Source organism: Mustela nivalis (genome assembly GCF_964662115.1).
Source record: "Mustela nivalis genome assembly, chromosome: 5".
Lineage (NCBI taxonomy): Eukaryota > Metazoa > Chordata > Mammalia > Carnivora > Mustelidae > Mustela > Mustela nivalis.
Genome location: NC_139024.1, coordinates 54,327,972 through 54,352,391, shown reverse-complemented (window position 1 = coordinate 54,352,391; position 24,420 = coordinate 54,327,972). Strand labels below are relative to the sequence as shown.

The 24,420-nt window shown below is 36.8% G+C and overlaps 1 protein-coding gene and 2 long non-coding RNA genes across 6 annotated transcripts in view; 2 read left to right on the top strand and 1 right to left on the bottom strand.

The window, feature by feature from the left end:
• LOC309864655 overlaps positions 1-14,487 on the top strand; it is a 394,132-nt gene extending 379,645 nt beyond the window's left edge. The window contains exon 3 of the long non-coding RNA XR_014311669.1: positions 14,340-14,487. This is a non-coding gene — a long non-coding RNA (uncharacterized lncRNA). The remainder of the gene's footprint in view (positions 1-14,339) is intronic.
• The window catches only part of LOC309864645 (sterile alpha motif domain-containing protein 5), a 909,922-nt gene that overhangs the window by 478,195 nt on the left and 407,307 nt on the right, over positions 1-24,420 (top strand). The gene's annotated exons all lie outside the window — the stretch shown is intronic.
• LOC309864658 overlaps positions 425-24,420 on the bottom strand; it is a 35,575-nt gene continuing 11,579 nt past the window's right edge. The window contains exons 2-3 of the long non-coding RNA XR_014311674.1: positions 19,166-19,209; positions 425-1,483 (exon numbers count right to left, since the gene is read on the bottom strand). This is a non-coding gene — a long non-coding RNA (uncharacterized lncRNA). The remainder of the gene's footprint in view (positions 1,484-19,165; positions 19,210-24,420) is intronic.

Sequence of the window (24,420 nt, the reverse complement as noted above, 5' to 3'; positions counted from 1 at the left end):
ACCTGTTAGAACAATTCAGTGCACCAAGTCTATTTGCAAAAATCGTGTTGTAAATCATGATTCATTATATGATGTGATCAGCATACACTTAGAAATTCATCCCTTTTGATGATATCATCCTTTCTATGTGGTTCCTTTTGTGCAATGGAATAGTGCCACCACCACTTTTATTCTCTTTTTTATTTTCTGTGCTCTATTTTGTTCCTTTGTTTTATTTTTGGCTCAATTTTAAACTATCCTATACTTTTTTTTTTTATCTTGGCCTATCTTTTGTGATTTAACTTCTATCACTGTAGTCTATGATATATGATATGTGCAAAATACCATAATGAAACCATCTTTATTTTGCCTGAAACTCTGGCCTTAGAGTCTCTCACAGACCATGAAATAAAAAGCAAATGAATTCCTGAATGATGGAGTTAGAGGGTACTTTAGAGATCTTCTATCTTAGTCTCCTTGTTTAAAGATGAGAAATTGATACCTAGAGAGGCCAAGTGACCTGCTCAGATAACAAAGCGACAAACTTGCCAGAGTGATAGACTAGCCTTATCCCCAGTCTGGTGCTTCCTCCCTCTGTTAAAGCTTCCTTTGTGATTAAATCAACTGAACCATACAAAGAGCAGTCAGCATTTTGGTGGTTCAACTATTTGTGTCTTTTTCCTTGATCATTCATTCATTCATTCATTGAGTACCTTGTATGCACAAGGCCTGTTGAGAACACAGACATAAACAAAGAAAACAGAACCCTGCCTTCAGAGGATTAGTATTCTAGTGGAGTGAGACAGATGATATACACCATAAATGTGTGAAACCTATAACGTGCAAAATAATGATAAGTGTTAGGAAGAAAAATTAGACAGGAAAAAGAACTTGGAAATAAATTTATAGTTTTGTGTTGAGGGGTAAAAGATAGTAAAACCTTAAGCAGTGTAAAAAAGATGAGTACTGGGTATTATATGCAACTGAAAAGTTATTTAACACTATATCTGAAACTAATGACATACTATATATTGGCTAGTTGAGTAAGTTAAAAAAGAAAAGATGAGATTAGACCTAAGGCAGTAGAGAGCCATGCAATCCACTTCCTGCATGGCTGTGGAAAATCTTGACTTTGACCATAGGGAAGAAAGCCAAGATTTTCTATATAGCTCTCCTTCATCTCCTATAAGGCATCAACTCAACCAGATAAATATCCTAAAGTCAGAGTTTTCTTTTACACAGAATATTTGCAGCCATCAGAAGGGTTTCTTTTATGTTGTACATCTAGATGTAAGAGACTTTAGCAACTATAGCTCTGACCAGGAAGAATGTAAATGGTCTAGGCTGGTACTTGAGAGCTGGGCTGGAAAAGCTGGATTTGTGTCTGTTGGGTTAGGGCCTGTTTTCCTACTTATTCTCTGCCCGTCAGTTAGGCTTAATCCATGGAACTCAGAAGAAGCCCAGCTTGAGATCTGTAACACTTGGAAACACTTTATCCTGAGACCTGGAAAGAAAGAGGAGGAAAGTCATTTGTTTGCTTGAAAAAAAAAAGCAGTTTTCTGACTATGACCAGACCCTTGAACATCTTTTGAAATAAAATAATTCTCGGTAAGCTCAGGAAGTTTAACCACTAACTAACTTTTACTGTAGATAGAAGAGAGCTAGTTTTGTGCTTGTTAATTTTCTCATGTTTTGAAAGATGCTGAAAGAAAAAAAGATTCTTTGATTTAAAAAATTTCAAAAATTTCTCTGTATCTATCATAGAATAAATATGAGATTTTATAAGTAAAAATACTATGTATGGATGCATAAACTGCATCTTCAGATACAGTTAAAAAATCCTTTTAGATGCTTTTAGACTTTCTATGTTCAATTTAGTTATAAAATTTTTGTTATTTCAGAGGAAAAGTTACCTTTATTAAATTTCCAATGCCATATCCATTCGTTCATTCATTCATTCATTCACTCATTTGGTATATGTTGTATGCCAGACATTGTACTAGGTGCAGTCTATAAAATCAGTAATGGAACTACCTTTTCTATAGTTTATGTATCCCCTTATTTCTTAAGGATCAAAATCAGCTGTAATTAGATCTTTGTTGGACAAATGCCTTTCCAAATTCTTTTGTGTATTGAAACATTATAAAATATAATGAAATATGAACAGTGTACAGTACTATCAAGTTCTGAGGGGATGGTCAAGTTTAAATTAACTTATATGTTAACTTAAAATGTAAAGAATTGCTATATAATATAAGTGTACCTTATTTAAGACATAGGCTACTAAATAAGTCAGTTAGGAGGACAGCGATATTATCAAGTAGTAAAATAAATTTCAAAAATTTGAATTTTCTAAATAGGTTCTTCCTCATAGTATTACAGTACCAGAAGAGATGTCTAACCTGTTTTCAGCCAGGGCATGGATATTTAGGATCTTAAAAAAAAAAAAAAATTTAATAGCAAGAGGACTTCTACTTATGGAAAGATGGAGTATATATACTTTTCCATTTTCCTTCTGCTAAATAAACGAGAACTCCAGACATAAAACAAACGTAAGAAGACTCTGAAAGGTGGAGAAGAACACAGGGTTAGCTATGGATTTGGGGACCCAAGGAACAACACAACAATGAGTTTGATGAATTTTTACCCCTCGTATGCCCAGATTTATGGTTGAAGAAGCCAGCAATCTAGAAACATCAACAGGTACAGATACAAATAGCCCCTCCCCCCCAAAAAAATTCTGCTCTCTCTTGCCAAAAGGCAAAGAAAAGGACAACAGTCTTTAAAATGATTGCTCTGTTCTACTCTTGGATGTATCAGACAACAGTAGCTTTCTCTACTTCCTATTTCACCTAAAGCTCAAGGAGAAGGGGAGCCAAGAAACACTTGTGGGAGTCACAGTCCAGGTTCAAGGACCCACTAAAAGACCGATTTAATCATAAGATTATAAAAGACTTCATCTTCCCCGTACCTTAACACCATACCAACAGGGCTCGAGGATAACAGTGGCTTACTGCAAGATGCAAAATATGTGGAGATATAACTGACAAAACTGAAAGGAGAAACCAACAAATCTATGGTTATAGTTGGAAACTTCACCACCACTCTCTCAGTAAGTGCTAGAACAACTAGAGAGAAAATTAGCAAGTATATAAAAGAACTCAACAACACCATCAGCCAATGGAATCTAATTGATATTTGTAGGACATTCCACCCAACAAAAACAGAATAACCATTCTTTTCAAGTGTCCACAGAACCTACATCAAGATAGATCATACCATGGACCATAAAAGGAACCTCAACAAACTTTAAAGAATTAAAATTATACGGTATTTTCTCTGACCACAATGGAGTAAAACTAGAAATAAATAACATGCAGAAAACGGGAAAATCTCCCTGAACACTTGGAAATTAAACACTTCTAAATCTATGAGTCAAAGAGTGAAATTAAAAAAAAATACATTGAACTAATTGAAAATGAAAGCACGATATATCAAAAATTGTGGAAAGCTGCTAAAGCAGTGCTGAGAGGCAAACTTATTGTACTAAATGCACATATTACAAGGGAAGAAAGGTTTTAAATCTGTATTTTAGAATCTCTCCTCAAAAATTTAGGAGGAGGAAAAGCAAAATAAACTCAAAGCAAACAGAAGAAAGGAAATAATGAAGCAAATAGCCAATGAAATTGAAAGCAGAAAACTGAATTAGGAAATACACAAAATAGCTATTACTTGCAAACATAAATTGATAAAAATTAACAAGAAAAAAAGATGCAAATGATTGGTACCAAGAATGAAAATGTGGATGTCAATGAAGACCCTGTATATTAGTTTGTTAGGTATTCTTTAATGAAGTGCTGTAGACTGAGCAGCTTGAGCAACAGAGATTTGTCTCAGAGTGCTGGTGGCTGTTAAGTCCCAAACCAAGGTGTTTCCCTGTTTGGTTCCTTCTGAAGGCTTTGAATGAAAGATCTGTTCTAGGCTTTTCTCGTTTGTAGGTGGCTGTCTTCCCTCTATGCATATATCTGTGTCCAAAACTCCTTTTTATAAGGATACCAGTCACATTGGATTAAGGTTAACCTAAGGACTTCACTTTATTACCTCTTTAAAGACCTTGTCTCCGAATAAAGTCACATTCTGAGGTGCTGAGGGTTAGGACTTCAACATATCAATTCTGTGGGGGCATTGCAACCCATAATACCTTGCAAGCAACAAAAGGACAACAAGGAAATGCTTCAAAAGACTCTATCCATATGAAATTGACAATTTAGACAAAATAGGCCACTCTGAAAAACAGTCTACCGTAGCTCACCCAATATTAAATCCATAGGCAAAAAAATGAACCTAGCTGAATGTCTAAAGCTGTTAAGAAAATTAAATCTATTATTTAAAAAAAAAACCTACAAGAAAGAAAGATAGAAAAAGAAGGAAGGAAGGAAGGAAGGAAGGAAGGAAGTTAGTTAGTTTGCCTGCCCAGGTCCAGTGGTTAAGTGGGGAATTACACCAGACATTAATTTCTCATCATCTCTTCCAGAAAACATAAGAGGAGGAACATTATTCAATTCATTTTGTGAACTTGCATTATCTTGTTACCAAAACTTGACCAAAATAATTCAAAAAAGAAAATTGCAGACCAATATTTGTCATTAATATAGATATAAAAACCATATAAAATATTAACAAATAGAAATCAGCAATATAAAAATAACTAACTATATTCCATGGACAATTAGGACTTATTCCAGAGGTATAAAACTAGTTCAATATAATCCACATTAGCAGATTAAAGAAGAAAAATTACCTGGGAAGAAAAACAAGAATTAATGCAGAAAAACGATTTCAAAAAATTTGACACCTATTCTTGATAACAAAAAAAAAACAAAAAAACAAAAAAAAACCTCTCAGGAAAATAAGAATAGAAGAAAATTTCCACAATTTTCCCAACTCCATTAAAAGTACCTACAAAAAAAAAAAAATACATTGCTAAAATTTTGCTTAATAGTGAAAAATTGAACATTTTTCTCCTAAGGGTAGGAATAAAGCAAGGATGCGAATTCACAGACACACAGATCAATGGATAAGAACTGAGAATCCAGAAATAGGACTCACACAAATATGGCCCACTGACTTTGACAAGATGAAAAAGCAATTCAACACAGGAATGATAGCGCTTTCAAGAAATGATACTAGGCAAGCAGACATCCATAGGCAACAAAAATGAACCTAGTTTGAAGACCCACCTTATTAAAAAGTTAACTCAAAATGGATTTCAAACTTACATATAAACTGTAACTAAATTTTTAAGGGAAAAAATGGGAATTAATCTTTGGCAACAAAATCTAGGCAAAAAATTCTTAGATTTGACACCAAAAGTACAATCTATGAAGGAAAGTACAGGAGAGTGATATAAGCAAGAAGACTGTGTAGGAACTTATAGTACATGTCTCCTCCAAGAAATACCAATCTGAATAATATCCATACACAAAAATGCCTTCAAAACAGGTGGGAATTATAGTACCTGAGAGGAGCAAAGAAATAAAAGACGATGCAACACCCCATTACCTCTCTGAGTTCAGGCAGCTCAGCATGGAGAAAAACACCCTTCCTTGGGGAAAGAGAGTAAAGTGAGAATCTGACTTCATTATAGACCCTACTACAGGCCCACACAAGTGCCAGACCAACTTCCATGAACAGAAGACCCTGGCCCTCACCAGGCCAGTATCCATGGACCTATCCTGTAGATCAGTTCCAGGCTGCCCAAGATCCTACAGTTCCAGGCTCTAGGAAGGATCCTATAGACTAAGGTTTCTGGTCTAATACTGAGCTGGCTTCAGGTGGTATCAGCCTCCTGGTTGGCTCCCACAGACTCAGGCAGCCCTCCCAAAGCCTGAGGCTCCAGGCTTACTCTTGTGAACTGAAGCTCCAAGCCTGCCACAGATTGAGTCAGCCCCCATGGACCCAGGATCCAGGCCCAAGCATGGACCCAGGTCCCAGGCCTACCACCACATATGCAAGTGCCAGGCCCACCCCTGTGAAATTGGGCTGCAGACCTACCCCCTTGGATCCAGGCACCAGACCTTCCCACCTGAGTGTTTATAGGTTGTTCAATTTGTTGATTATAATTGTTCATATTCATCTCTTATGATCTTTGGTATTTCTATGGCATCAGTTATAATGTTTCCTCTTTCATTTCTGATTTTATTTATTTGAGTTCCCTCTCTTTTTTTCTTGATAGGTCTAGCTAAATTTTTGTTTTGTGTACCTTTTCAAAAACCAACTCTTAGTTTTTTTAGTCTTTTTAACTCTATTTATTTCCACTTTGATAATTTCTATTTTTTCTTTCTACTAACATTGGACTTAGTTTGTTCTTTTTCTAGTTCCCTGAGGAACAGAGAGAAGTTCTGTACTTTTTACTGGTGAATTCTACCAAACATTTAAAGAATTAACACCAGTGCTTCTCAAATTCTGCAAAAAATTTCAGGAAAATCGAACACCCCCAAACTCGTTTTATAAAGCCAGCGTTACCTTCATATCAAAACCAAAAGAGAATAACACAAGAAAATAATAATAACAAAAGAAAATAACACAAAATACAGGCCAATATCTCTGATTAATATAAATGCAAAAATTCTCAAACAAAATATTAGCAAACCAGATCCAATAGCACGTTAGAAGGATCATACATTATAATCAAATGGGATTTTTCTTTGGAATGCAAGGATAATTCAACATGTACAGATCAATAAATGTCATATACTACAGTAAGAGAATGAAAGATAAAAATTATATGATCATTTCAATAGATAGCAAAAAAGCATTTGACAAAATTCAGCATCCTTTTGATTACAAAAATTCTAAACAAATGGCCAGATTTCGTTTCTTTTGATGGCTGCATAGTATTTCATTGTGTATATGTACCACATCTTCTCGATCCATTCATCTGTTGATGGACATCTAGGTTCTTTCCATAGTTTGGCTATTGTGGACATTGCTGCTATAAACATTCGGGTGCACGTGCCCCTTTGGATCACTAAGTTTGTATCTTTAGGGTAAATACCCAATAGTGCAATTGCTGGGTCATAGGGCAGTTCTATTTTCAACATTTTGAGGAACCTCAAAATGCTGTTTTCCAGAGTGGCTGCACCAGCTTGCATTTAATCTCACAAAACAAACTGAGGGTTGCTGGGGGGAGGGGGCTTGGGAGAAGGGGGTGGGATTATGGACATTGGGGAGGGTATGTGCTTTGGTGAGTGCTGTGAAGTGTGTAAACCTGGTGATTCACAGACCTGTACCCCTGGGGATAAAAATATATGTTTAAAAAAATAAAAAATTAAAAAAAAAATTCTAAACAAACTGGGTATAGAAGGGATGTTCATTAAAATAATAAAGGCCACATATGACAAGGCCACAGCTAACATCATACTGAAGAGTGAAAGCTTTCCCTATGAGGTCAGGAATCAGATGAGGGTGCCCACTCTCACTATTCCTATTCAGCATAGTGCTAAAAGTCCTAAGCAAAGCAATTAAGCAAGAAAAAGAAATAACATGCCTCCAAATTAAGAAGGAAGAAGTTTTCAGATGATAATCTTATATATAAAGAATCCTAAGGATACCATCAGAAGTCTGTTAGAACCAATAAATTCAGAAATGTTGCAGGATACAAAATCAACATACAAAAATCAGTTGCATTTTCATATATTTACAACAAACTCTCTGAAAGAGAAATAAACAAAATAATCCTATTTATAATAGCCTCAAAACAATGAAATACTTAGGAATAAATTTTACCAAGGAGGTGAAATACCTATATGCTGAAAATTAGAAGGTATTGATGACAGAAATTAAAGATGATACAACTATATGGAAATGTATCCCATTTTCATGGATTAGGAGAATTACTATTATTAAAATGTTTATACTTCCCAAAGTGATCTGTGGCATCAATGCAATCACTATCAAAATCCAAATGGTACTTTTTAAAAAAAATTAATTTTTTTCAGTGTTCCAAAATTCATTGTTTATGCACCACGCCCAGTGCTCCATGCAATACATGCCCTCTGTAATACCTACCACCAGGCTTACCCCCCCAACCCCCCTCCAAAACCTCAGTTTGTTTCTCAGAGTCCACAGTGTCTCATGGTTTGTCCCCCCCTCTAATTTCCCCCAACTCACTTCTCTTTTCCATATCCCAATGTCTTCCATGTTATTCTTTATGCTCCACAAGTAAGTGAAACCATATGATAATTGACTCTCTCTGATTGACTTATTTCACTCCGCATAATCTCCTCCAGTCCTGTCCATGTTGATACAAAAGTTGGGTATTCATCCTTTCTGATGGAGGCATAATACTTCATTGCATATACAGACCTTATCTTCTTTATCCATTTCTGTTGAAGGGTATCTTTGTTCTTTCCACAGATTGGTGACTGGCCATTGCTACTATAAACATTGGGGTACAGGTGGCCCTTCCTTTCACTACATCTGTATCTTCGGGGTAAATACCCTGTAATGCAATTGCAGGATCGTAGGGTAGATTTTTTTTTTAAATTTCTTAAGGAATCTCCACACTGTTTTCCAAAGTGGCTGCACCAACTTGCATTCCCAACTTGCATTCCCACCAACAGTGTAAGAGGGTTCCCTTTTCTCCACATCCACACCACTTGTTGTTTTCTGTCTTGTTAATTTTCTAACATGGATTGGAAGAATAAACATTGTTAAAATGTCTATAGTGCCTAGAACCATCTATACTTTCAAAGCCATCCTGATCAAAATTCCACCGGCATTTTTTCAAAGAGGTGAAACAAACAATCCTGTAATTTGTATGGAACCAGAAGAGATCCTGAATTGCTAAAGAAATGTTGAAAAAGAAAAACAAAATTGGGGGCATCACATTGCCTGATTTCAAGCTTTACTACAAAGCTGTAATCACCAAGATAGCACAGTACTGGTACAAAAACAGACACACAGACCAGTGGAAGAGAGTAGAGAGCCCAGATATGGACCCTCAACTCTATAATAATCTTTGACAAAGCAGGAAAAAATATACATTAGAAAAAAGACAGTCTCTTCAATAAATGGTGCTGGGGAAATTGGACAGCTATGTGTAGAAGAATGAAACTCGACCATTCTCTTACACCATATACAAAGATAAACTCAAAATGGATAAAAGGGCTCAACGTGAGGCAGGAATCTATAAAATCCTAGAGGAGAGAATTGGCAGTAACCTCTTTGACATTGGCCAGCAACTTCTTTCAAGATATATCTCCAGAGGCAAGGGAAACAAAAGCAAAAATGAACTATTGGGACCTCAGGATCAAAAACTTCTGCACAGCAAAGGAAACAGTCAACAAAACAAAGAGACAACCCACGGAATGGGAGAAGATATTCGCAAATGAAACTACAGACAAAGGGCTGATATCCAAGATCTATAAAAGAACTCCTCAAACTTAACACACACAAAACAGATAATGACATAAAAAAATGGGCAGAAATTTGCGACTATGTGGATGGAACTAGAGGGTATTATGCTTAGCGAAATAAGTCAATCAGAGAAATACAACTATCATATGATCTCCCTGATATGAGGAGCTTGAGAGGCAACGTGGGGGGTTTGGTGGGTAGGAAAAGAATAAATGAAACAAGATGGGATTGGGAGGGAGACAAACCATAAGAGACTCTTAATGTCACAAAACAAACTGAGGGTAGCTGCAGGGAGGCAGGTAGGGAAAGAGTGGTGGGGTTATGGACATTGGGGAGGGTATGTGCTATGGTGAGTGCTGTGAAGTGTGTAAACCTGGCGATTCACAGACTTGTACCCCTGGGGCTAATAATACATTATATGTTTATTTAAAAAAATAAAAAATAAATAACACTTCAACAAAGAAAAAAAAAAATGGGCAGAAGACACGAACAGACACTTCTCCAAAGAAGACATACAAGTGGCTAACACACACATGAAAAAATGTTTATCGTCATTAGCCATCAGGGAGATTCAAATCAAAACCACATTGAGATACCACTCTACATGAGTTAGAATGGCCAAAATTAACAAGCCAATGGCACTTTTTAAATATATAGAACAAACAGTCCTAAAATGCATAAAGAACCACAAAAGAACCCAAATAGCCAAAACAACACTGGGAAATAAGACCTAAGCTGGAGGCATCATATTTAGACTGATATCAACCCTTATTATAATGCTCTAGTAACAAAAACAATGATATTGGCAGAAAATCAGACACATAGATCCATGGAACAGAATTGAGAACCCAAGTGCATACGGAACCACAAAAGACCCCAAATAGCCAAAACAACACTGAGAAAGAAGACCTAAGCTGGAAGCATCATATTTAGACTGATATCAACCCTTATTATAATGCTATAGTAACAAAAACAATATGATACAGGCAGAAAATCAGACACATAGATCCATGAGAATTGAGAGCCCGGAAATAAACCCACCCATAAGCAATCAACTAATATTTGACAAAGGACACAAGAATATTCAGTGGGGCAAAGGACAGTCTGTTTAATAAATGGTCCTGGGAGAAGAACTAAGTAATCACATGCAAAAGAATGAAAATGGACCCCTATTATGCCTCACACATAAATTAAGTCAAAATAGATTTAAATGTAAGACTCTAAACCATAAATCTCCTAGGAGAATACATGAGGTAAAAGCTCCTTGACATTGAACTTGGCAGCAATTTTCTAGTTTTATCACCAAAAACACAAGCAACAAAAGCAGAAATTAATAACTGAGACCACAACAAACTAAAACGTTTATGCACAGCAAAGGAACAATCAACAAAACTAAAAGGCAATGGACAGAACGGGAGAAAATATTTATAAACCATATATCTGATAAAAAGTTAATATCATACATTTATAAGGAATTTATGTAATTCAATAACAAAAACAAATAATTTGATTAAAAAGATGTGCAGAGGACCTGAATAGACATTTTGCCAAAGAAGACATACAAATGGCCAACAGGTACATGAAAAGTTGTGCAGCTAATCATCAGGGAAATGCAAATCAAAACCACAATGAGATATCAGATCAGACCTGTTAGGATGGAAATAGCAAAAGACAAGAGATAACAAGTGTTATGGGGAAGAGAACATTTGTGAACTTTTGGTGGGAATGTACATTGATGTGGCTGGCCACTAGGGTCAACAGGATGGACACTCTTCAAAAAATTAAAAATAGAACTGACATATGATTCAGCAATTCAACTTTTTGGTATATATCCAAAGGAAATGAAATCAGTATCTCAATGAAATATCTGCACCCCATGTTCATTTCAGCATTATTCATGATAGTCAAGACATGAAAACAACCTAAGTTTCCAATGATACACACACACACACACACACACACACACACACACACACACATACACACTGGCATATTATTCAGTTATAAGAAAGAAATTCTGCTTTTTCACAATAACATGGTTGGAGGACTGAGTGAAATAAGTCAATAGAGAAAGACAAATACTGTATGATATTACTTAAATATGAAATCCAAAAAGGCCATACTCATAGAAATATAGAATATAGTGGTGGTTGTCTGGCCTCTGCGGTAGGAAAAATGAAGAAATGTTGATCAAAGTGTACAAACGTAGAGTTATAAGATGACTAATTTTGGGGTATATAATATACAGTATGGTGACTATAGTTAATGATACTGTATTATATATTTGAAAGTTGCCAAGTGAGTAGACCTTAAATATTTTCACCTTAGGAAAAGCAATGATAATGATGTGAGGTTTTGGAAGTGTTAAACCACTTAATTTTGGTACTCACTCACAATATAAATGTGTTTCAAATCATCCTGTTGTATACCTTAAACTTAACACAATAGTATATGTCAATTATATTTCATAAAGCTAAGAGGAAGGAAGATACTGAATCTTAAAAAAAAAAAATGTGTATTGCCAGGAAAAAATTGTTTATAGCACTCCCTCATTTCCTTGGGTGGAAAAATGGATAAAGTTGAGCAACTTTACCTTAAACATGTTCAAGAAACCTGATATTGTGTCTGTGTCATCAGCTCCAGAGAACAGAAAGATGAAACTCTCACATAGAAAATTCTGATAGCAGAACAAATACTTAAAAGGGAAAAGTTGGTAAATTAGACGTCATCAACATTAACAACTTTGTTCTGTGAGAGACTCTGGTAATGAGATGAAAAAATAAGCTATGGAGTGCGAGAAAATATTTACAAAACATATGTCCAACAAAGGATTACTACATTGAATATATAAAGAATTCTTTTTTTTTTTTTTTTTTTTTTTTTTTTGAGAGGGAGAGAGAGAGAAGAGAGAACATGGGTGGGAAACATGGCAGTGGGAAAGGAGAGAATCTTAAGTAGACTCTGCACTGAGCACAGACCCAACATAGGGCTTGATCTCATGACCCTTAGACCATGTCCTGAGTCAAAATCAATAGTCAGATGCTCAACCAACTGAGCCACACAGGATGCTCCTATAGAGAATTCTGAAAGAGGAAAAAAAAAACAAAACAAAACAAAAAACACCAGCATTACAAACAAAGGACTTAACTAGAAAATGGACAAAGACATTTCCTCAAGACATGAGACATTTCCCTCAAAGAGGATACCCAGATGTCAGATATGCACATGAATCATTAAGGAAATTAAAATCACACTGAGCTATCTATAAACACTTAACAGAATGGCTAAAAGAAACAAAAAAGTAGTGGAAACCCCAAATGCTGGCAAAAATGCAGAGAAGCAGGAACACTCAAAAACTGTTGGAGAGAATGTATAATATTGCAGTCACTCTAGAAACATTTTTGCAAGTGACTTTTAAAAGCTAAACATACAACTATGGTTATACCCAGTAATTGCCCTCCTGAGCATTTATTCTAGAGAGATAAAAGCTTAGATTCATACAAAAACCTGTATGAGTGATTAAAACACCTTCATTCATAATAACCAAAAGCCGCAAGCCACCAAGATGTCCATCACCAGGTGAATGGTTAAACAAACTATAGTATATCCATATCATGACAGATTTCCTAAAAATAACAAGGAGCATGCTATTGGTAAAAACAATAATGTGGTTTAATCTCAAGAGACTCATGTTGAATGAAAAAAGTCAATCCTAGAAGATTATATACTACATGATCTATATGTACCATTATTGAAATTACATAACTACAGAAATGCAGACAGCATGTTAAGGTGGGTTGGGAGTGGGAGGGAGGCAGGTGCAGCTACAAAAGGTGTGTGGCAACCTGATGATCCTTGTGGTAGAGAAATGTTCTGTATCTTGCCTATATCAGTGTATATCAGTGTCAATGTCTAGGCTGTGATAGTGTACTACATGTGGTTTTACAAATTGTTACCATTAAGGAAAAATTGGGTAAAAGATAGCCAGGGTTTCTTTGTATTATTTCTCACAACTGCATCTGAATCTACTATTATCTAAAAATGAAATTTTAACTTAAAAACATTTTACTAACTCATGCTCAGAATGCAGTCACCTCTACTTGCATGAACCATTTAGATTTTCAATGTAGTAAGGGGAAATTCTGTGGAAGACTGAATGGGTTTTAAATTCTGTAATTGCCTTCCTTAAGAAGAAATTGGTAAATTCACCGAAGAGACACACTAATGACTGCAGGGATTTATTCATATCATTGATTGGCTTATTAGTAAGCCACAGAAATAACAGAAAATCAAAATGAACAGGGTCTCAATTTGTTTTCTTTTTATTCCAGAGTTGTAGTGTTCCTTAATCAAATCAAATAGAAATTACAATTTATCCTGTGGTTGTGGCTATTACAGGGAATGATCTATTTCTCCATGTGAGGATTGTCAGTTAAAATACATGTCTTTTTATAAAACTCAAGTTGAATGTATTTAACTAAATTTGTCATTCCTTTACTCATTTCTCCACTAGAGATAGAGTTATTGAGTACCTACCATGTGCCAGGCACAGCTCTAGATAAGAAATTACAGAAGGTAAGCAAACAGAAGCCATGCTTTTCTGGCAGACCACATGCCCTTTAATAAGGACTATGCAGTAATTCTCTGTTTGAGTACAGCCCAAGAAAAAGTTGTTTTCCTGAATTATGCTGGCTGGCTGGCTGGCTGGTTCGTTGGTTGGTTGGTTGGTTGATTGGTTTGGTTTGTTTTGTTTTGTTTTGGTTTGGTTTGGTTTGGTTTGATTAGAAGAAAGCAAACCAAAAAAAGGACATTTGCAGTGCTATGAGGACTGCATAGCAGTGATAGCTTTTTGAGAATCTTAACACACGCATCGAGAAGCATCTTCTTCTGTCCCCTTCTAGTGGATTCTCCACTGCCATGTCTCCCTTTACAGTGTTCAGGATATATACTGCCTCCAGCCCATCCAGAAGAAGGGAATGTGTGGGGAGAGTTCTTCACTTTTGTGGCCTTTGTCTGCTCACAGACATGCCTCCCTTGTTATTCTGCAAGTTCCTGTATACACATCAGTCTGGGAATGGAAGCAAAGCAATGATGGAAGAACTCTTACACTACAGTGTCTCCTTGTTTCTTAAGAAAATAACTCACAACCCTCTCCTCTTTCTTCATAGTTCTAAATCTAAATTATATTTAAATTTTAGGTTCATTTTTGTTCTGCTGGTAACTATGGTGGAAGATTGCTCAAGATACCACAGACTTGGGATGCCTGGGTGGCTCAGTGGGTTAAAGCCTCTACCTTTGGCTCGGGTCATGATCCTAGGGTCCTGGGATCGAATCCCGCATTGGGCTCTCTGCTCACCAGGGAGCCTGTTTCCCTTCCTCTCTCTCTCTGTCTTCCTACTTGTGATCTCTGTCAAATAAATAAATAAAAATCTTAAAAAAAAAAAAAAAGATACCACAGACTTCATTTCTAGTTATGGATATCCTAGGGGAAATCTGAGTTCAGTAGAACCACTGTGGGAGCCTAAACATGACAGAAAAAGAGTGGAGAAAAAAAGCCAAATGGGGCCCCATTGCATTAACTATGATTTTATACACTTGCATTATAGATGGGAATGTTAGGCTAACCGTCTCTTTTTAGGAACATTTTACTTTCAATTTTTACTAAACATAAATCCCAAGGATGCAGTATTCATTAAGACTGCTTAAGTGATTTTTGCGACTAGAATTGGATAAGATGTCTGATTATGAATAAGAATTTGCTGCAGAGTGTTGTAAAAAGGGTAATGAGTTGCAGGTGGGTCACTGAACTCTACTGACAGGGCTCAGTAAAGAACAGTTGATAGATACATCTGTGTGTGACAAAGAATTTGAAGCTCTTTCCTAGACACATGGTACAGTTTCAACAAAATGTTTCCCTTCGTTTGTAATAAAAGTACAATAGTTGTGCTAAGCGGCCAGTATCTACCTCACAGCATAGAGTTGAGAGCCGAGGGTAGACACTGCTCCATGTACATCTGTTAGGGCTATACATGATTCACGGGAGCACAGCTCATACATATTCATCCTTCAGCCAGGATCCCCTTTGACTGCACAAAGGCACTAAACAAATCCTCTCCTCATAGAAGGTGGAGGGGCAGGGAGGAGCAGCCCCTCCTCCCTGGATTTTCCCCTCCAGCCAGGCATCCCTCAATAGGATCCTTCCTTAACCCCAGTACTAATTCTCTAGGTCTTTATCTGAACTACTTTTAAATTAAATTTAAGCAACTATTTGCTCCATTAATCCGTGCAGCCCGTTAGCACACTGTGTGCATTTACTGTACAATATTTCAAATGAAGTGAAACTTCAAAGCCGTTTGATAGGTATGGGAAAAGGGGGGCCTGATATAGCCAGAAGGAAGTAATAATCTCCCAAGGATTTCAGCAGGAGAGCTAAACTTAGCGGCAGACTTCACTTTCCATTTAACTTTAAATGTATAGCTACTTGGAGCAACTTGAGACCCCGCCTTGTGTCGCAGATAAAGCCTTAGGAATGAGGAGAATGGATATATTCTGGTCAGAATGAATATTTCCCTTCACCTCAAATATTCCTTTCTTGTCCAAGTAACCAAGGAAACAGGGTTCTAGTGTTTTGCTTGCGAATGTATGTTCTTTACCTTGAAGTGGGAGTCTACTCTGTGAGGAAGTGTTAGTGTTACAGAGAGATCCAGAGGGCAGAAAGGGGTAGGGGCAAAGGACAACATGCCATTCCTGGATCTGGCTTCGGGATATCACCAAAGGGTCAGAAGGAATAAGACCATTTTGCTCTGTCCCCTTGTGGGAATTGGGATGCACAAAAGATGGGTGCATTTCTTTCCTTTGACTTCCACTCCCAGTTAAGTAATGGACTGGACAGACTGAGGTCTTTCCAGGCAAGTTGGAAGTAGATCAGCATGGACCAAAATTTTGCAGGCTACTTCTGCTTCCAAGTCACATAAAGCGCGCGCGCACACCCACACCCACACCCACCCACCCACACCCCTCCACACACACACACACACACACAATTCAATCATATAGTCCATTCTTCCCCATTTGCAACTCGTTATCTGGCTGCAAGTGTTTCTCAAAATGTGAAAACCCACGGTCCCTACAGTATGGTATAGAAGATCCATGCTTTAAATATCCAAATATGTGTGAAAGGGGGAAAACGTTTTATTCTGAACTTCCTATCTGCAGTTGGTTAGTCTCTTACCTAGAAATTAGAATCTTTTTACTCTAATCAATAACTTCACTTCCTTCCCATCTTTGGTATATTAATTCAATGAGACTTTGTCATACCAGGATCTCCCTGAGAAGAACTTAAAGTACTTTGGGGAAAAGACTGAAAGCATCTCAAAAACAATTCAACTCGAAAACGTAAAAAACTCTACTAGACAATGAATAGTGAAATGCTAAAGATGCTAAAAAAAGTTTCATGTGTGTGTTGTGGGGGTTGGAATTCAGGGGTGTGACAAGGAAGATATAATCAGGGAGCACAGTTTCTCCCCTGTAAACTCTATAAAGATGCCCCTGTCTTAGACACCAAACCCGGGGTCATTTTCCATATGGCCTCCTTTCCCCCTGTGAGAGTCACTTGGTTGCATGTTCAGTTTTTAAATCTAAAAGCCCTATTTTTCCCCAGTCACAGTTGCACTAACAAGGACAATCACAGTCGAAATACTTAAGGGAAAAGCAAATACACTCTTACCAGTGAATGTCCACCAGTATGCTAAGTAAAAAGTTTCTCTTGGTTTCTCGTTTACTTGACCATACTCTAGATGTGGATGTGTGTTGTATTAGAATTGCTCAGGAAAACAGCTTTTCCATTTTCGGGTTTTTGTGTAGCTTTCTATTGCCTATGTTGTGATGGCACAGGTTTTCTTTTCATACAAAACATGAGTTAGAAGCGGGGGGAGAGAATTATTTGATTGCCCTCAATCAGACTCTAGCTTTCTGTTGTCATTAAATCAGAGGCTTATTTGAAATCCGTTATTGACAGTAACCCATTCTTAGCCTGCTTATGTGACTCTCAAGTTCATGTGTAATTTCATGTTTTATTTGTTCTTCATGCACTGCTTCCGTGATGTGCTCATTGTTATGCACCATTTCTGGGGAGTCTCACCTTGGAGCGTGCTTAGAGAGCTGGCAGGAAACAGAACTCGGTCTGTGGATTAGTCATGTGGAAATGACAGTGTAAAAATCAAATTGAATTTATAAGCCCACTTCTTCATTCCTTGCTTAAGATAGTAACTGCAATTTGAAATGGCGTCATTTTAACATGTTTTAGTTTCTCTATATCAGAGGTATATAATACTCAGAGTCAGCTAAATTATTAAACTCTTTTCTAATTTCCATCAAAATTCTCTCTGGACTAAAAAATGTGACAACCTCAGGGTGAATGTGAACTGAAATCTACTTGTAAAACTAGCTTGGAGGTGTGGGTGTTCTACTTCTCTGTTAGTGGTTGGTGGTTCTGTGGGAGCATATCTTAAAAATATATATGTATTTATTTGTGACTACTTATGCATATGTACTTTCACACTGATCTATTTCCCCACACCTTGTCCTCTGTGCCAATTAAATCTCTCTCAAGGAGTAATAGTCATGTCACACATTATTGTAAGTAAACAAATGTGTACGTTAAGATCATTTCTTACCCATTTGTCACCTCTAACCTTTGTGTAAAATGTCTTTTGCATTAGCATAAATATTAAGAAGATGCCATTTCTGCTATATATAGGGCTGCCTTCAGCTAATCAGTTTTTCATGCATTTAAATAGGAATATTAGAATGATGGTAATTAGTTTAGTTTTCCATGAATGATCCATCAAGACATTGCCTTGCACTGGATGGTACTGCTCAGAGTGAGCAGGACAGAGTCAAATTGTTAGCGGGGTTGGAATATCTATAGTGTTTTGTTGGTGACATTAAAAAAAATCATCTGAAGACTATTATCTTTTCTAAGAGGAAATGCACAAGTTGTTTGAGAAAGACTAATGTGAATCATGTAGACTAAGTGAAATTGTAATGAATTGTAAAATAAGACCTGTTTATTACATGCAAGAGAGACAAGGCTTTCAGGCAGATGACAAAACCTCACATGCACAGATGAATATGGGAAAATTCATAAGTACTTTTAGAAGAAGTGCCTTTTAACAAAATGAGACTACTTTTTCTTTCTTTGCACAAACATACCTGTATGGTTCCACAAATTACTTTCACATGTAAACTCAAACGTTACAATGTTGAATTTAAAATGACTTGAGCTTTTATGCAATATACATGTATATCCTTAAACTACCATTACGCTGCTGGAGTTAGATGCCACCAACAGATATTTTAAACTGCTTGGTGACTGGGAGTTCTGCTTCAGCCGTGCTTTCCTCTTTGTCTGAACAGCAGTGTTTGTTTGCACCAAGATAGTGAAATAATTGCACGTTTTGCTTCATTGTTTTCCAAAAATTAGTAGGAAATAGGAGAAAATTACTGGTTTGATACTGCAAAAAGCACAGTCTTTTAAACCTATAATCCAGATAAGGGGCAGAAATCTCAACACATGCTGATAATAGCAAATCTTTAGCTCAAAAAAGAAAATAATAACAAATCTTAAAGAAGACAAATACACATTCAATGAGAAGGGAAAGAACAAACATGGAAGCGTTCCACAAAAGTCTGTGCTTATACATGTTTACATAAACATATATAGAAATACACCTGCGTTCTTGTCAATACATAACATGGAACATACCAGATTGACAATAGTAGTTATCATTGCAGCTTGGAGTGGGATTTCTGAAAAAAAGGCAAAGAGAGATTTTTGCTTTTTATTTCAGTATCATCAGTATTTTTTCAATATGTATTTGTATATTACCTGGGAAATTTAAAAGACAGTAATAAGTAAATGACTAAAAGAACATGCATAAAAACTTAAAATATATTTCTAAAATTTCTATCTACAAGATGATGTTTAGAGATTTTAGAATACTTTCTATAGTTCAGAAAATAGAAGTTCCTTCTGACACTCTAGTCTATCTTTGGGATGTTAGTCCCACTTACATTTTCTCAGGAAATCTTATGCACAGAAACACGGGACTACCTATATGTTGTCAAGGTCCCTCCTCCTTGTAACCCACTGGTGTTCACTGGGCCAGCATAATGATTTCCACGTTATCAGTCAGGTGATGGTACTGAGATTCAGGAAGGTTTATAAGAAATTTGCCCGAGTTTATGTGGACGGCCATAGGTGGTAGAATGAACATGAATCCATGAGGACATCTCTGCGTACAGGTCCAATGTGCTGCACTGGCTGCCATGGATTGACTGTGCTCCCCAAAATTCATATGTTGAAATCCAAACACCCACACACATACCTATGTGACTATTTTGGAGATAAAGTCTTTAAGGAGGTGATTAATATTAAATCAGGCCATTAAGTGTGGAGCCCTGATCTGCTTGACCTGGTATCCTTACAAAAAGAGAAAATGACATCAGAGATCAATCAACCTCTCTCTCTCTCTCTCTCTCTCCCTCTCTCTACCATATAAGGACACAGTAGGCATCCATAACCTAGGAGAAGAGCTCCCACCAGGAACCAAGTCAGCTGACGCCTTGATCTTAGACTGCCCAGGCTCCAGAACTATGAGAAAATAAGCTTCTAGTGTTTAAGGCCCCCAGGATATGGTATTTTTTTAATGGCAGCTGACCAGATGGTAAGGGAAAGACACTAAGTGTACCTGAAGGCCGAAGACATTCCAGCATCCTTCTGTCCCCCCAAATCTTTTCCCTTTCTCAAGGAACAACCTACATGATTCATCCTTTTATCATTGTCAGTCACCAAGATATAGTGTCATGGCACAGAGTTTTCTGAGGCATGTGAGTGTAGCAGGGATAATAATGCTAGTGTGAAAAGGGAAGAACAGCACAGGCCTGTTAGCCAGTCTAAGGAAAGGACTTGCCATGCCACTAACAAATCCCAAATGACTTTGAAAAGGTAACCATTGAAACTTTCTGCTCACAGCAACCGGGAAAGACCATGATCTTTGGGTTTAGACAAACATGGACTTAAATTCCAGCTCTGCTACTTAAAACTGTAGAACCAGTTCCTTAGCCTAAACCTTAGGCTAAACATGTAGGAATTTGAGTTGTGCTTGAGTTTTGGCTTGAACCTATTAGGACTATGGGAATGAAATATAAAAATACACATCATATAATCCCCTTAGCTCCTGGCTCATGCTAGGTACCCAATATAGTGTTGTCACTGTTCCTTTTGCCTCATTTCCTCTCATATCTTCTATTCCTGCTCTTTAAAAAAAAAAAAAAATCTTTATTTTGCAAGCATGCTGCACAAAGCTTAAAACCCATAGGCAAACTCTGTTATACTTCACATTTCTACAGTGGTTTGTGTTTCAACAAAGTGCTTCCACATACACTAATCTTATTTGCTCTTCTAAAAACTGTTATTAACTATCAGTCCTCATTATTAACTTTCCCCTTGATCAGCAGGTTGCTTCTATGTCACTGGAATCTAGAATATTAACTCTTAGAGGATACAAATACAGTGTCAACATAAAGCTCAAGAGACTATGTTTTATGTGCCCATATGTTTCATGCCATCAGCATATTATAACAACACTTTGAAAAAAGTTTAAGTAGATATTGGCTTTTGTTGCCAATATCAAGATTTATCGGTTCAAGAGTTATTGATCATGGGCAAATCTCGGCCATTATTATGCCTTGAGGACAAATAAATCTTTATCAGCTGAACATGAATCAATATAATTACGCTTCACTTATGCACATCTTTTTCCTAACCATATTGGGTTTTCAACCAAATCATGAAATATGAGAGAAACTACTTAGGGAGGCAGTTGTGAGGAATTATGCCAAGAACATTCGTGTTTTGCAGCAATGCCAATACTCAATAAAGCCAAGTCTTACCAGCTAGTTCTTGACAGAATGGAGGTAATCTCAGGAAAATGTAAAAGTTAATTTTTGAAGATACTGAATCAGATATACAAAAATATCATGGGATTGAATAAAAGATTTTAGAACCACAAGAATATAACAGTCACATCACATGCCAGAAGAGGTAGCTGCAAGATGTTCAGAAAAAGAATGTAGACAAGTTGTGGAAAGCCCAGGGAACCTGAATTTATTTTAAAAGTTCCTCAGTTATTCTAATGTGCAGCCTTTGAGGAAGGACGGACTCTGTTAATAGATGCAAAAGGTATCTTTCAACATTTCCTCCTATCAACACAGACTAATTTTATGTCTTAAGAAACCATATCACCTTCGGTGAAACTGAAGCCTTCAGTTCTTCATTATAGGATCTTTGGTTCTTACCTATGACTTACTGTAAATCTACTCTCAATGCCAGATTTTTTTTCCTGTTAAGTTTGAGTCTGCCGTGCTTGTTCGTTATCCTGCCCATCTTTGTTTCATTTGTACATTTGATCAGCTTTCTTCTCTGTCTCAATCCCAGATACAGATAAAAGTTGGAGCAGAGACAGAGTCATATAGCACACCCCCAAATCTATACTGCTTTACATATCTGTTAATAACTGCTGGGGCTTCTTTGCAGTCTGTCTCTACACCTTATACACATGCTCTTATGTCAGACTGTATGAAATTCAGTACTGACATTTAAAAAAGAATCTTGAATAAGATTTAAGGTGGTTTCTAATTTGTATCAAGCCATCTGTCAAAACACAAGCACAACATTAATTATGTGGGAGTGTGATTAATATCTGGCATATGACTGAACTCTTAGATGCAAGAAATGTTTTATTTTCTTTTCTACTGACCCCCTAGTTAAATGCAAACTGACTGTTTTTCATGCCTTTTGATTTCCAGTTGACCTCACAGATAACTTGAAAACTCACCTATGCTTGTTTTGACAGCATTGCCAATGAAGATGGGAAGAGCTACATGTTATAGAAGTCCACCCTTTATCATTCTGTTGCCCATGATTGAGGAAAATGTGTCTAAGCAAACGGAAACCGATTGTGGTTGCCATGATAATTTTGTGGAGTATGATGCCCAGTTCTAGGAATTCAAAAAAGGGAACAAAGAGCCAGGAGTAGGAAAGAAAGAATGATGCGCTTTCTTGAAAAAAAAAATTTTTTAATGAAAATATTTTTTCAGGTGTAAACAAACATAGCATCTCAGATGTGAATGGGAGCTATCACATGAACACAGCTCTTAGTGGTGACTGACTTAGGCATTACCAAAGTGTACAAAATACTCAGTAATGCTCTAGTGAGGCACAAAACTTACTGCACCATTTCCCCAATGCCACATCTGACATTTGACACATAGCTTCACAAACTGGTGCATCAAGTCAAAGAACAACCATGGGGTATTGGGAAAGGGATGGCAGAAAGAGCGTTGTCTGTAAAACACCCAAGGCAGTTTAGGAAGGTGGTTTTACTACTTGGGTGCTTGGTACCATCAAGACAAAATCCGTAGCCAAGTTTTACAGACATATGCGACAAGCAGTCCTTCAAACTCCCTTACCTTGTGTATTGTTTTACAATCTACAAAGCACTTTCACACTCAATCTAATTTACTCCTTTAAACCACTTTGTGGTATAAGTCATTATCCCACATTTACAGAGAATGCCAAGGCTCAGAAAGGACTAGAGACTCACCCCAAGACTCCTGCTTCTCGTGGCAGTATAAGGGCTGATCCCAGTCATTGATTTGGGTTTCCAGCTCTCTTCCCTGAAACACAGCTCCCTACTTTTAAGTGTAATATTTTTCTCTATTCTCCAAACATTTCTGTACACATCAGAGTTATTAAGATATTCTACATCCCTCTACCTTTATGCTGATGGTGGTTGAAATCTGATATTCCTTTAAACACGTCCTATATTTCCCCCTCTTCAGGTCCTTCTGGCAAAGAACTTTTACCAGGAGTACATTCCACATACAGTGGACATTTTATATCTGTTAGATTCTTCATGATGTGAAACCCTTCTGGGAACTATCATTCATAAATATTTTTCTAAACTGTCTCTTTAGTTATTTAGTGGTGTGTGTATCCATTGCCCAATTTTAATGAATCCATAATAGACCATTGCTGTGCATAGAAATTTATGTTTATTTTGTGATATGGTAGAAAGAATCTCCTAAACTGGGGATCAGATTTGTGGTGAGTGCCTAGATCAACTATTTGTTGATTTGTGTGATATTTTTGGTGCCCTTCCAAGTGTGATAGAGGGACAGTAATCAGAGGGACATCAGGGAATCCTGGGATGCCAAAGAGCATGGCTGGTGTGACAAAGAGGGCACTGATTTATGAGTCAGAAGACCTACGTTCAGAATGTGGTTTTGCTAATAACACTGTGCTATGAGACTTTGATAAGATCATTCATTTGGTCTCTAAATTTCCATTCTTTCATCTTAAAAAAGAAAGAGCAATATTACTTACTGTGTGAAAACAGCCCATGAAGTGCTATAAAAATTTAAGATAAAATTGTCATAGTATACAAATTTTATGAAAGCCATAATAATGAATTTCCTTTGCAAATGTTGAGTCAGGCCATTAAAATATACTCCATGTAAACATCTTTGATCCTAAACTCATATCATTCTCTGATTACTATTATGAATCTCAGACAGGAAAAATAGAAATATATAGTACATAACATTCACAGATGTTAAGTAGACATAATGCTAAGGGCTGAGTTTTCTTTGCTCAACTCCCCCGACTCCTTTTCTTAGTAATTTGTCAGCCTGTGTTTCATAGGTAATCAAAGCTCATGGAAGAATTAGCTTCAGCATAGAGTCATCAAGTACCCACTGTGCAGCACCCCCAAAGTTTTTTCAGTGTCCGGAGTTTCCTTTGTCTTTGTTCATTTTTAAACAGTAGAATTCATATTTTCTCCTCAGAATTCAGAGATGTTTGAGTAAAGGTGAACACTTAAGTAGATTTTTGAGGCAGAATGTTGGAATGTGTCTCTCTTCTAAAAGCGAACAAGTACTGTCAAACCACTTTAGCAT